Source organism: Antechinus flavipes, chromosome 6 (assembly GCF_016432865.1).
Source record: "Antechinus flavipes isolate AdamAnt ecotype Samford, QLD, Australia chromosome 6, AdamAnt_v2, whole genome shotgun sequence".
Taxonomy (NCBI): Eukaryota; Metazoa; Chordata; class Mammalia; order Dasyuromorphia; family Dasyuridae; genus Antechinus; species Antechinus flavipes.
The window spans coordinates 31,468,446-31,481,974 of NC_067403.1; positions in this window are offsets into that span (position 1 = coordinate 31,468,446).

A 13,529-nucleotide genomic window follows, 5' to 3' on the forward strand; every position below is an offset into this window, starting at 1 on the left:
AAAGCATCCATAGGTTTCACTAAATTGTTAAAGAAGTTTTGACATACACACAAAAGTTAAGAATCCTAAGTCCAAAGGGAAGAGAAAATCCTGCCTTCTGTTTGCAGTTGAAAGCAGATGAGATCTGAAGGCAGAAGAGCTGAGTTCCAATTTTGGCTTTAATATTTACCACCTGTGTGGCACAGAACCCCCTCCCCCCACTTTACCTTTTTCAATTTTATTTTTCACATCTGCAAAATAAAGGACTTGGAGTAGATGAGCTCTAAGGGTCTTCTATCTCTGACTTTTACAATCCAATAACTGAGTTAGCCAACAATTCTAGAGCTAAGATTCTAAAGATATCTCCTCCTTTAAATGAGATCTAGTTTCTTCAGAGTAGAGAACTCTTTCTACCAATTCAGATAACTATTTATTTACGACTCTTTAGATAGAGTGCTAGGGTGTTGTTTAAATCACATAGGGGTTAAATACTTAACCAGAGTCTCACAATTATTATGTTTCAGATATGGGATCTGAATACTGGTCATCTTGACTTCTTATAATGTTTCTTATTCATCATATTATATCGCCTATAACTATCATGTAGACATCTTAAAGAATATAAATAAAAAAAACATAAAATATATTTAGTCAGTGAAAGAGATAGTTTGAAATATAGATGTCTTATGATAGAAAAACAGTCACATGAAATTCAGAATATTAATTCACTCGTAGGCACTGGACAAAAGTATCTTAGGATGGGATGCAATTTTATGAAATACTCAAACAATTAACTTTTATTTTTCAAATGCTATGCATTCCTGAATATATAGAAGGAATTTTTTTACAATTTTCTCAGAGACTGACTGAAAATCATGAACATTGCTCCATGGCATCCCAGTTACACAACATTTTGTCGTTTTGATTTTCACATACTTGATGCATGGGTTCATCAAGCCTTTTTCTTGAAAAGAGAACATAATTGTATTCAACATAAAGCAGACTTTAACTTTTAGTTCACTAATGACTTACAGTGAACCTATCTTTAAAATGTCAGGGAAGACTTGGCAGGGATTGTGTGTGTGTGTGTGTGTGTGTGTGTGTGTGTGTGTGTGTGTGATTTCTATAGTTTATATATACCCAAAGATGAAATAAGAATTAAGAAGGACAGAACAGAATTAAGAATAAAATCTTATTTAGATGAACATGTAGTTGGTTTATTTTCATTGTTTTAAATGAATTAATAGATACTTTAAATATCTACCAGTTTTAATTTTTAATTTGGTAAATAGCTATAACTATAATCCACATTAAAAATGCTTGTTGATGTTGTCAATCATTTTTAAGAGTGTAAAGGAGTCCTGAAACCAAAAAGTTTGAGAACTGTTTTTAGGTCAAGTATCCTCATTGGGAGGAGTTGTCTACTTCCCAGAGATCAAGGTCTTTATTTCTATGTAGCTAAAATGCCGATTACATTAAAAACAACAAACCAGAACACAAGGCATCTGTGCCCTGTGATGAAGAAGTGGGAAGAATAGGTACAGCTATTGGATATGTTAAATCCCAAATTGATTTCTCCTTCTTTATTCAAGTTTGTGAATTTGAACAGAAAAAGAAATTGTTTTAGTCAAACACAATACCCCTAGGAGAAAACACTAGTTTCAAGGATACATTATGCACTATTCACTTATTCATTCAACAAACATTTTTTTGAGTGTCTACTATGTGCAAAGCACTGGGGATACAGAAATCAAAAGATAAACCAGTAGAACAGAATTCAAAGTTGTTTTGGGAAGAGATACCACTAACTGAGCTGAGTCTTCAAAGAAGCTAGGGATTTTGAGAAATAGAAGGGAAGGAATAAAATATAGGCATGAAAGACAAAGACATGGATGTAGTTAGAAAGACTCAAGCTTAATCATGTCTCAGACACTTGATAGGTGTATGTATGTGACTTTAGCCAAGTCACTTAATCTGTGTTTCCCATAGTGTTTTTTTTTCAGCTACAAAATGAGGGAAATAATACTACCTACCTCCTTGAGTTGTTGGAAGGATCAGTTAACATTTAAAGTTCTTTGCCAATTTAAATTTCTATATGGATATGTTATTATGATGATAAATTATTAAGTAAGTCTGTTAATGCAGGTTGGTATCAGACTGGGAAATCAAGCTAAGGCATCCGGATGTTGTTATAAAGGCAAAAAAGAAATCACTAAAGATTTTTGATCTGTAGAGGGACACGGTCATCCTTGGGCTCTCAGGAGATTATTTTGGTAGCTATCTGGAGATTTATAGCTACCAGGCTGGAGACTGGAACCTATCCTAGGAAAAATACAAAACAGAGAGGTCAATTAAGAAGGTACTTCAGTCCTCTGTGAGAGAAGAAATGAGTGCTGGGAGTTAGATGTGAGGTAGGAGAATGGGGAGGACAGAACATATGTAAGAGATATTATTTAGGTAGCATTTATAAGTCCTGGCAATTGTTGAATATGAGTGTGAGGGAAAAAGCAAAAAGTTGAGGATGAATCCAACATATTGAAGCTCGGCAACTGAAAGCAGGGTGGCAACTTCAACAGAATTAGTGAGCAGGGAATGTTTAGTGGGCAACATAAGTCTTATTTTTATCAAGTTGAGTTTAAGACAATTATGAGATATCAAAAGAGGAATACCTATGAGGTAGTTGGTGATGCAGGCTACAGCCCACAAAAGGTAGCTTAGGATCATAGGTTTAAAACTAGAAAGGGCTTCAGAAGTTATCTTACCCAGTGTCTTCTTTTTTAATTAGGAAACTGTGGGGATTAAGTGATTTACTTAGGGTCACAAAAGAATAGGCAATAGAGCTGGGATTTGAACTGATTTCTAATTCAAAATTCAGCATTCAAATGGGGACTTTGGGAATTATCTTATATAAAGACACCAGCTAAACCCATGGTAGCTGATGAGATGGGGAAGAGGCGGGGGGGAGGAAAAAGTGAGGGAGAGGGAAAGGGAAATGGCAAATCTAGAACAGAACCTTTGGGTACACTCACATGTAGGGGATAGGAAATGAAAGATGAACCAATAAAAAAAAAGGAGAAACAGATTAGTGTGGTGAAAGCTAAGGGGGAAGAGAGTATCCAGGAAGAGAAAGAAGTAGTCAACAATGTAAATATTCAAGAAGAATGAGGATCCAGAAAAGTCCATCATGTAAAATCATTGGAAACTTTAGAGATAACAGTTTCCTTGTAATGATGGCACAGAAGCCAGTTTTCATTGAGTGGGAAACGAGTCAATAGAATCAATGAGTGCAAAGCTCCTTCCCAGGGTTTGGCTGTGAAAGGGAGAGCTCCAGGGCAGGCTTGTGAAAGGCTGGCAGAGACAATGTGGGGGAGAATTGAGCACATTCGTAGGAAATAGGGAATGAGCCAAAAGGCAAGGAGAGATTAAGCAGTAAAGAGAGATGAGAGTGGGTGATGTGATAAACTCCCAGAAGACCAGGTGGGAAGGAATCAAAGACACAAATCAGGGAAATTAGTCTTGGTGAAGAGCCCGTTTTTGTTCCAGGGGCATGGGAGAAACGCTCTTGAAGGACAGGTAACTTTTCCTATTGCACTTGAGTAGGTTGAATTGCTCTCTGTGCCCAGTGTTGCTTCCCTAGACCATGCCTTTCATAGGGGATATATGGGGAAAGAAGTGATATTGGGGTTAAAGTGACATTAAGCAGCTAGACGGTGCATGAAGAGAGCCCTGGGTCGGGTGTTAGGAAGACCTGGATACAAACTGTTATCAGACAGTTCTTAGCTGTGTGACTCCAGCAAGTCACTTAACACTGTTTGCTTCTGTTTCCTCATCTTTCCAATGAACTGGAGAAGGAAATGGCAAACCAATCCAGTAATTTTGTCAAAAAAACCCCTCCCACCAAATGGGGTCATAAAGAGTCAGATATGACCCAAGGACTTTCTTAAACTCATAAAGGGCTATTTCCAGCCTAATCCAGCCCAGTCTTTCCACCTCCTCAGTGATGTCATAGGGTATAGACTCCTTCCTTGTTTTTGCTCTATACCCCATGGGATGATATCCTAGAAATTATTTTCTCATGAGATCTTCTAAGTTCCCAAGTCTCTCCTCACGTCTGTCTCGTGAGAATGAATTTGCTCCAGACACCAGCATTCCTAGCTATTGTTTCATTATAGTTATAATAGAAAAACCACTAGAATTATATAGTTGGTCAAGTCTTTTTAAAAATTTTCAATAGTATTTTATTTTCCAAATACATGTAAAGAATTTCCAATTCATTTTTGTAAGACTTTGTGTTCCAATTTTTTCTATTACCCTTCTTTACCTCCTTCTTCTCCAAGACAGCAAGTAATCTGATATAGGTTAAATATATGTGATTCTTTTAAATATCTTTCCATATTTCTCATGTTGTAGAAGAAAAATCAGACCAAAAGAAGAAAAAACTATGAGAAAGAAAGAAATAAACAAAAAAGTGAAAATATTATGCTTCAGTACATGTTCAGTTTCCATAGTTTTCTCTGGATGTGCATAGCATTTTCCATCCCAAATCTATTGGAATTGCCTTGAATTACCAAATTATTGAACCAGGTCCATCACGGCTAACAATCACATAATCTTATTGTTACTGGGTACAACGTTCTCTTGGTTCTATTCACTTCACTTAGCACCAATTCATATAAGTCTTTCCAAGCTTTTCTAAAATCAGCCTGCTCATCATTTCTTATACAACAATAATACAACAAAAGTATCCTATAACTTATTCAGCCATTCCCCAATTGATGGGCATCCATTCAGCTTCCAGTTCCTGGGCTACTACAAAAAGGGCTGTCACAGACATTTCTGCACATGTGGGTCCCTTTCCCTATTTTATGATCTCTTTAGGATACAGACCCAGTAGTTGGTCAAGGCTTTTTGAAGCAATTTGAATTTCTGTCATGTGGAATTTCTACATATGTAGTCTCAGTTGAGGAGGAAGAATATTCTTGGTTGGGACCAGATTGTGCAGGACTTGACTATTAGTTAAGGGGGGCAGTCATTGAGCTGGCCACATTGAGAAGAATTTTCCTCTTAATAATCAGATATAAGGTTGATGATACTAGAAGACTATTCTTCTTCCCATAGCCTTCGTGGAAACAGAGAATTGATTTCATGGTATAGAAAGTATTCCATTTAGCGTGAAAATACCACTTTAAAACTGCAAACAATTGAAGCTATTTTGATGAAGGTGTATTCATCTTCAGATCTCAGCATGGTTACTGTGTCTGTGTTTCCACTGATGTGGTACTTGAGGGGACAGAAAAAAGAAAGTAGCAAAGTTTATGTGTTAATTAAATAGAAAACATCAGAAAATGGTGTGACACTGAGAAAGGAAAAAAAGATAAACCTGCAGGTCTTCTGAATCTCCTGAAAAGAAATGGCCACTATACTGGTAACCTTGATATCTTTAAATAGTGCGTTTGTGATATAAGCATATCACATATTAACCATTATCCTCCTGATTAGCCTTCATTTATTGATGATATCGACCCATTTCTTTAGTCATTTCTTTGTTTTTTTTTTCCTTGGCATTCAAAATCCTTTATAAGCCACACTCTTCCTTGTATCTACCTTCTTATTTATCTTCCTTTATCTAGCCAGTCTTCTTTTCTAATACACATTGGTTTATTAATCATGTTAGGAGAGAAAAATCAGAACAAAAGAGAAAAACCATGGCAGAGAGAAAAAAACAGAAAAAAGAAGTGAACGTAGCACATGTTGATTTATATTCAGTCTCCAAAATTCTTTTTCTGGATGCAGATGACATTTTCTATCCAAAGTCTATTGCCTTGGATCACCGAACCTCTGAGAAGAACCCAATCTTTCCTAGTTGACCATCGCACAATCTTGCTGTAACTGTGTACAATGTCTTCCTGGTTCTGCTTGTTTCACTCAGCATCAGTTTGTGTAAATCTCTCCAGATCTTTCTAAAATCAGCTTGTTCATCATTTTTTATAGAATAAAAATATTCCATTACCTTCATGTACCACAACTTGTTCAGTCACTCCCCAACTGGTGGGTCATTTCTATGAATTTCCATATATAGCTTATAAGATACTTTTCAAATGGTATTCCTGTGGAAAACATCAATAGTATTTTCTTTTTTGTAGATACAGAAACTGAGGGGAGAAGGAAGAAGGATCTAAAAGGCCCCTGAGCCACATGCTACCGTTTCCTCCATATTGCTCCAGAACTTATGTATTCAATTTTCATTTCAAACATTTGTCTTGCCAAGTGTGATAACACAAATCTATAATCTCTGATGCTGAGAGGCTGAGGCTGATAGATTGCTTGAATCAGGAAGTTCTGAGGGCTAAGAGTGATTGGAATATCTGCCCTTAATTCCTAAATCCAGTGCAATATGGGGGGCCACCTCCCCCACCTACAATCCCTCATTGCATCCCATTGGCAGTGAGGCCATGAAGAATGAAGAATGAATGAAACAATGAAGAAACAGAGAAAACCAATCTGTCACTGTCCCTTTCCTCCCCAAAATTCTTAGTATTTTTTTTAAGGATACTGAAGTTGTTTATAGGTACTACACTTTTTACAATGCAGACAAAATCTGTTTTTATTTGACTGGCACAGAGTGTATGATAAGATTTTTAGGCTTTAAGTATGTGTTTCCTTGGCAAGTGAATAGCAACAAAAGGAGGTACCTGTGTTATAGGCATTTTAAAAATTTAAAACTGCTTTACATTTTGGGGACATTTACTATCCCCTGACCTCCTCATTAAACTTCCTGAAGTCAGAGACTAGAACTACTAACTTTTGGATTTCTGTGCTCATTTCTTTTCTTAAATGGATGTTGTTAATTGATTTTTACTTGCACTCAGACTGATCTACTATAAATGTTATTTTGTCCTTAAATACCCCATTGACAACCCAGCAGGTCGAAAGTCCAATTAGCCAGATGGTCTCCCCAGCAAAAGCCTCCAGTGAATTTTGGTAGTTCTGAAAAGGGTGCTAATTCATTGAGGAGATAGGGAAGGATACTGGCTAGGTTCTTCCTGTTGTAAGGAGTGCAGTGGTCCCCTAATTACTGATATGGAATATTCCCCCTCCCGAAGAATATGATTTATAGTCTGCCAGAGTTGACAGCACTCTGAACATTCTCAGGGTGATGTTTTTCTAGCCCTTAAGGGCATTAGAGAAAATTCAACTGGATTTTTTTTATTTAGGGGAGGATCTCTTTTACATTGTTATTTCCATGAAGAACTACTGAAAAAAAAGCATTTTCATGTGCTTTTTCAGTCGAAAATATACAATTCCAATGCAAAAGGGCAAACCTCTGGGACTTATAAACAGACATGGCTTCTCCCTCCCTCCCCCACCTCTTTTATTTTCCCTCTCCCAGCTAGTTTTAACCTTCCTGCCAGACAGCAGATCCTACAGTCCCTTGTTACCTTGGTAACTCTTTGATAGGATAATAGAGTTAGAATGTCCCAGAGCTCCATTCTGCTATTCTCATACGCTATCAAATAATAAAAAAAAATTTAAAAAGAAATTGTCAATTATCCAAATGGTAGGATCCAGTGATTTCAAGCTTAACTTGTCATATAAATGAAAAAGGAGTTACTGGATTTGAAGTCTGAGGACTTGAGTCCCAATCCTCCTTCTGTCTACATGACCTGTGGCAAGTCACTTAGTCTCTGAGTTTCAGCTATAAAATGAGGGGATGCTATCACATGACCACTTCAATCTTTACCAATCCTAAATCTATGATCCCATAGTCCCACATACATGTTAACTTTTGGAGGATTTTCGGTTGAAGAATGGGGAATTAAATATAAAGACAACTACAAGCACAGAAACAGGACAAAAGCCTGTTTCTCTGGGTTAGAACCTTTTTCTTTCTCTATAGTGAGTTTATACAGCACATAGCATAAGCTCATAGTTTAGAAATCTGTTCTCATATCTTCATTTTAGAGGTCGGAAGCAGCACGGTAACGATGGAATGGTGGATGATCATTTTTCAAGTCTGACTCTTCATGACCCCATTTGGGGTTTTCTTGGCAAAGTTACTGGAGTGGTTGGCCATTTCCTTCTCCAGCTCATTTGACAGATAAGGCAGTCGAGGCAAACAGGATTAAGTGATTTGTTCAGGGTCACACAGCTAGTAGGCATCTAAGATCAGATTTTAACTCAGGAAGATGAATCTTCCTGACTCAGACACCATAATCTATCTACTCCACCACCTAGCTGAATGAGAGGGCATATATTTAAATCCCATTTTTGCCATTCCCTCCTTTTGTGAGCTCTGACAAATCATTTAACCTCCTTTGGATTCAGTTTTCTCATTTACAAAATTAGAAGATTAGAGAAAATTGCTTTTGAGATCTCTTCATGACACCTTTATAAGAGTGATCTTTGAAATTGGGTTCCAGAACACCCAAATGAGTTGCCAGAAGTTATTTTGGTAATTAGTAGCAAGGAAGAGAATTGAATACAGGGCATTTGATTACAAATTAGAGAACTGACTTTTATTTACTGTTTTTTTTTCTGCTTATACATGTACATTATTTTTTTAAAAAAATAATTGTTTTAATTCTTTTTTTGATTATACATGTACATTAACTTTTAAAACATACATTTCTTTATGAATCATGTTGGGAGAGAAAAATCAGAACAAAAAGAAAAAAAACACGAGAGCGAAAAAAAACAGAAGAAAAAGAAAAAAAATGAACATAGCATGAGTATATTTACATTCAATCTCCATCGTTCTCTCTCTGTATACAAATGGCATTTTCTGTCCAAAGTCTATTGGGATTGCCTTGGATCACTGAACTGCTGAGAAGAACAAGTCTTTCATAGTTGATCATCACACAATCTTGCTGTTACTGTGTACAATGTATTCTTGGTACTGCTTCTTTTGCTCAGTCTGTTTTTGTAAATCTTTCTGAGCCTTTCTAAAATCAGCTTGTTCACCAATTTTTTTTTTTTTTTTTGATTGAGGCAATTGGGATTAAGTGACTTGCCTAGGGTTACACAGTAGGAAGTGTTAAGAGTCTGAGACCAGATTTGAACTCAGGTCCCCCTGACTTCAGGGCTGGTGCTCTATCCACTGTCCCACCTAGCTGCCCCCATCATTTTTTATAATACAATAATATTCCACTATGTTCATATATCATATGTTATTCAACCATTTCCCAATTGACGGGCATCCATTCAGTTTCCAGTTTCTAGCTACCACAAAAAGAGCTGCTACAAACATTTTTACACATGTGGATCCTTTTCCCTCATTTATGATTTACTTAGGATATGGACCTAATAGTGGTTCTGCTGGGTCAAAGAGTAAGACAATATAATAATAATATAATATAATATAATATGGTATAATATAATAAACTTGACTTTCAATATCAATTTATTGAGAATTATTGAGAAGGCAGACTTGTCCAGTCATCTTGGAGACATAATTAGCTTCCTTTATTTAGATTAGTGCTTTCCAATCCATTTTCACTCTGTGTCCCACCTCTGCATGTCTAATATTCCATAATAAATCAAGGAGAAAGGAAGGAGATAGAGGAAGTTCATTTCTTTCAAACAGTAGTTAGTTGGAAGGTGTTGTGGGCTTGTCAGTGGAGAAGAAGTAGTGTAACACTTTGGAAAACTTGTCAGATTATCCGAATGGGAATGAAATGAATGAATGAAAAAATATTTATTTAGATCTTACTATATATCAAAACATTTTGCTAAATGCTAGAGATATAAGTATAAAATTGAGGCAGTACTTACTATCAAGGAATTTATAATCTAAAAGGGGGAGACAACATATTGCTAAGCCATAGAATGAATTAACTCACAGGGAAGTTGAATAATATGGTCCTTTCTTATTAATATTTTTATTTTCTTCAGTTACATGAAAAAACAATTTTTAACATGTTTTTAAAACTTTGAGTTCCAGATTTTCTCCCTTCCATTCACCTCACTCTTGATTAAGAAGGTACATGTAAAATTAGCCAAACATTTCCATAAAAGTCATGTTGTGAAAGAAATCATAAAATTCCCTCCCCCCTAAAAAAACTCATAAAATTAGAAAATAGAATGCTTCAGTCTCAATTCAGACACAATCAGATCTTTCTCTAGGTATGGACAGCATTTTTACATCAAAAATCCTTTGGAGTAGTCACGGATCATTGTATTACTCAAAATAACAATCATTTCCCACAACATTCCTATTCCTTTGTACACAGAACATGTCATTTTTCCTGAGTTCATGGAGGACTTAACCAGTTTTTCTGAGAGCATCCTGCTCAACATTTCCCATAGAACAATAATATTCCATCTTAATTATATACCACAGTTTATATTGTTCTTTCTAAAGGCAACAGTATCCATTTAACCATAGAATTAGAAATGGGAAGTAGCTACTTGCAGTATTTTTTTCCTTGACTAGAGAGCTTTTAATTTTGGCTATAAAATTCCTGGGAACTTTTATGTTGGGGTTTCTTTCAGGATATAACCAGTGGATTCTTTCAATTTCTACTTTTCCTCTAGTTCTAAGATAGTTTTCTTTTATTTCTTGTAATATGATGTCTAGGCTCTTTTTTGTTGTTCATGGCTTTCAGATAGCACGATGATCATTAAATTATTTCTCTTCAATCTGTTTTTCTAGGGCAGGTTTTTTTAAAAAATAAAATCCTTCATATTTTCTACTTTTTTCAATCTTTTAATTTTGTTTCTTCATGTCTTTTGACATCATTTGTTTTCATTTGCCAAATTTTCCTTTTGAAGGAATTGTTTTCTTCACAATAACCATTTGCTTCCTAGAACTTGTTCCTTGTTCATTATATAGCTAGACTCAGCTTTCACAAATGTTTTTGTCCAACCTCTGCTCTGGATCTGGATGGTACTTGTTTTGCGATCTCTTGAGATCTCTTTCTGTCTTGGTACTTGCACTGGTGTCCCATATCCACTTTCCCTCAGCTCCTGGGTGCTAGAATGCTCCTGGTTTATAAACCTCCCTTTTCATCTCTGGGTCATCCAGCCCTGGAAAAATGACTCGCTTTGCTTTCTTGGCTTTCTCAATCAGAATTCTGTCTGTGCATTTCCTGGATTTTTGTCAAAGAGATGGGGAGGGAATGTCAAACTAGTGCTTCCTCAGAGACATCTTAACTCCACTTCCTATAACTTCTCCAATAATCGATTATCTAATCTGATTTAAAGCTTAAAGATAATGATGAATCCTAAACAGTAGCACATTCTATTTGAGCATGAGCTAAACTATGAGTTAAATGCTATCTCTTTAAATTTAATCATTTATCTTAGTTCTATCTGCTGGAATCAAGCAGAATTAATTAATATTTGTTGCAAATGATAGCTCTTCAAATACGAGAAGATGGAAATTGTGCTTCCCTTAAGTATTCTCTTTAGAAGTCATCACAAGTTTTTTCAATCCATCCAAATATGGAATGGTCCTTGATGTTTTTTTTTTTTTAATTCAACTTAAAGCTTTAACTTGGATATACAGTAACTGAATGTCTCCCTCTTGATAAGGTGTGTATTTCAGACATATCTTTGGATGACAAAAATATTCAAAAATTTCACTGTTCCTGGGATATATGGAGAAAAATCCTCAGAGAACAAATTACAAAAGATTGGGCCCGATGTCTAGAGACCACTGTCAACTGGAGTAACTTCACAAGGCCTGGTACACTCTTCTGGACCATCTTCAAACTGTTGGAATTAACTTTCCCACAAGGCATAATAAGGGTAATCAGTACAACCTCCTCTAGTATTTTTTGCCTCCAACAAAATTCAGTTGAATAAAGAACTAATAAAAAGAAACTTTTTTATGTTTTCTCTAGTTGCTTAACCCAAGAATAGCCCCTTTGTCAGAGACAACATTTGCAAGTCTGTCTTTTTAAATTTCCCCTAATTCTTTTCTTTTCCCCTTAAGAAATTGTTCTCTCTTGAAATCTAGAATTGTCTTCTGATGGACATGGCTCTTTTCAATAATGAGAGTATTCAAACCAGTTCCATTTGTTCAGCGATGAACACCCAGAGAGAGAACTGTGGGAACAATGTGCAATACAACATAGAATTCTCACTCTCTGTTATTAATTGCTTACATTTTTTCTTAATTTTTCTTTTCCTTCTTTCTTGATCTGATTTTTCTTGTGCAGCAAGATAACTGTATAAATATGTATGTGTGTGTGTATATGTATATATATATATATATTTATATGATTTAACATGTATTTCAACATATTTAACATGTATTGGACTACCTGCCATCTAGGGGAGGGAGTGGGGGGAAGGAAGGGATAATATGGAACAAAAGATTTTGCAAGGTTCATTATTTGAAAACTTACCCATGCATATGCTTTGTAAATAAATAAATTAATTAATTAAAAAAAAAATCTAGAATTATCATAAATAAATAATAATGAATTCAAATAAAAGGAGCTATATTGCTATATTTTTTCATGTTGCCTTATATATGAGAAGAACTTAATACATATTTACTAAATTTGCATTAAAGATTGAATGTTCTGTGGACCCTGAAGTTTCACAGGTTATTTCTATTCTTTTTCTTGGAATTGGTATCATTATTTTTTTAAACCTTCCCAACAATATTGTTGAAAAATCCTAATATGTTTTCTGTCCATTAGGTTGGATGCTTTAGGAACAACATTTGGGAAGTAATTAATGGTTTATTCTTACACTGATGACAAGTGCTGTTAGAAAAAAAAGGCAATTGCATTGTCAAGTGCTGGAATGAAGCTGCTAATTCACTAGTATTGATCAATTTTTAGTGTTTGAGATAAAAAATAAGAGAGTGGAGGTGATATTCAGAAAGTAGTAATAGTAGAGACATGTGACACACATTTACTGCGAATGGTTTCATTAAGTTTTTGTCACTATTACTTAAAATGCCAAAACTCAGCTAAATTCATTTGACTTATGCTTTTTTCATGCTTAGTTGTAGCACAGCATTTATTCCATATTAGATATGCTTTTATCAATAAAATAATATTGATCATTCAATATTATGTGTGTCATGGAAAAAAAGAATTAAACTGCTAAATGGAAAGACTACCTAATTACAAAACAAAATAGCCAACCTGAGGTCTTGCAGGAAGATTTATTTTCTTTGATCCTTTTAGAAATTAGAGTCAGTGTTTCTCATCTTTGAATTCATAACTATGTAATATTTCTTAAGTGTTCATGTAGCTGCATAGTAATATGCTGTGTAGTTTATGGTAAAATCTATGCCCTCTAGGAGTTTAGAATGTAAAACAGTCTCTTTTTCTGGTTCTTCTATGACATACTCACTAATTGTAGATGTTTCCCAAGCTTCTCTCTTGGGCCTTCTGTTCTTTTCTCTCTGTTCTCACTCACTTGATACCATTTGCTCACATGGGCTTAATTATCTCAATGCAGATTTTTTTCTATATCTCTATATCTGGCTCTAGTCTCTCTTCTGAACTCCATCCCTGAATTGTTGTTATTGCTGTTCATTTGTGTCTGAGTCACGGTGATCGCATTTGGGGTTTTCTTATCCAAGATGC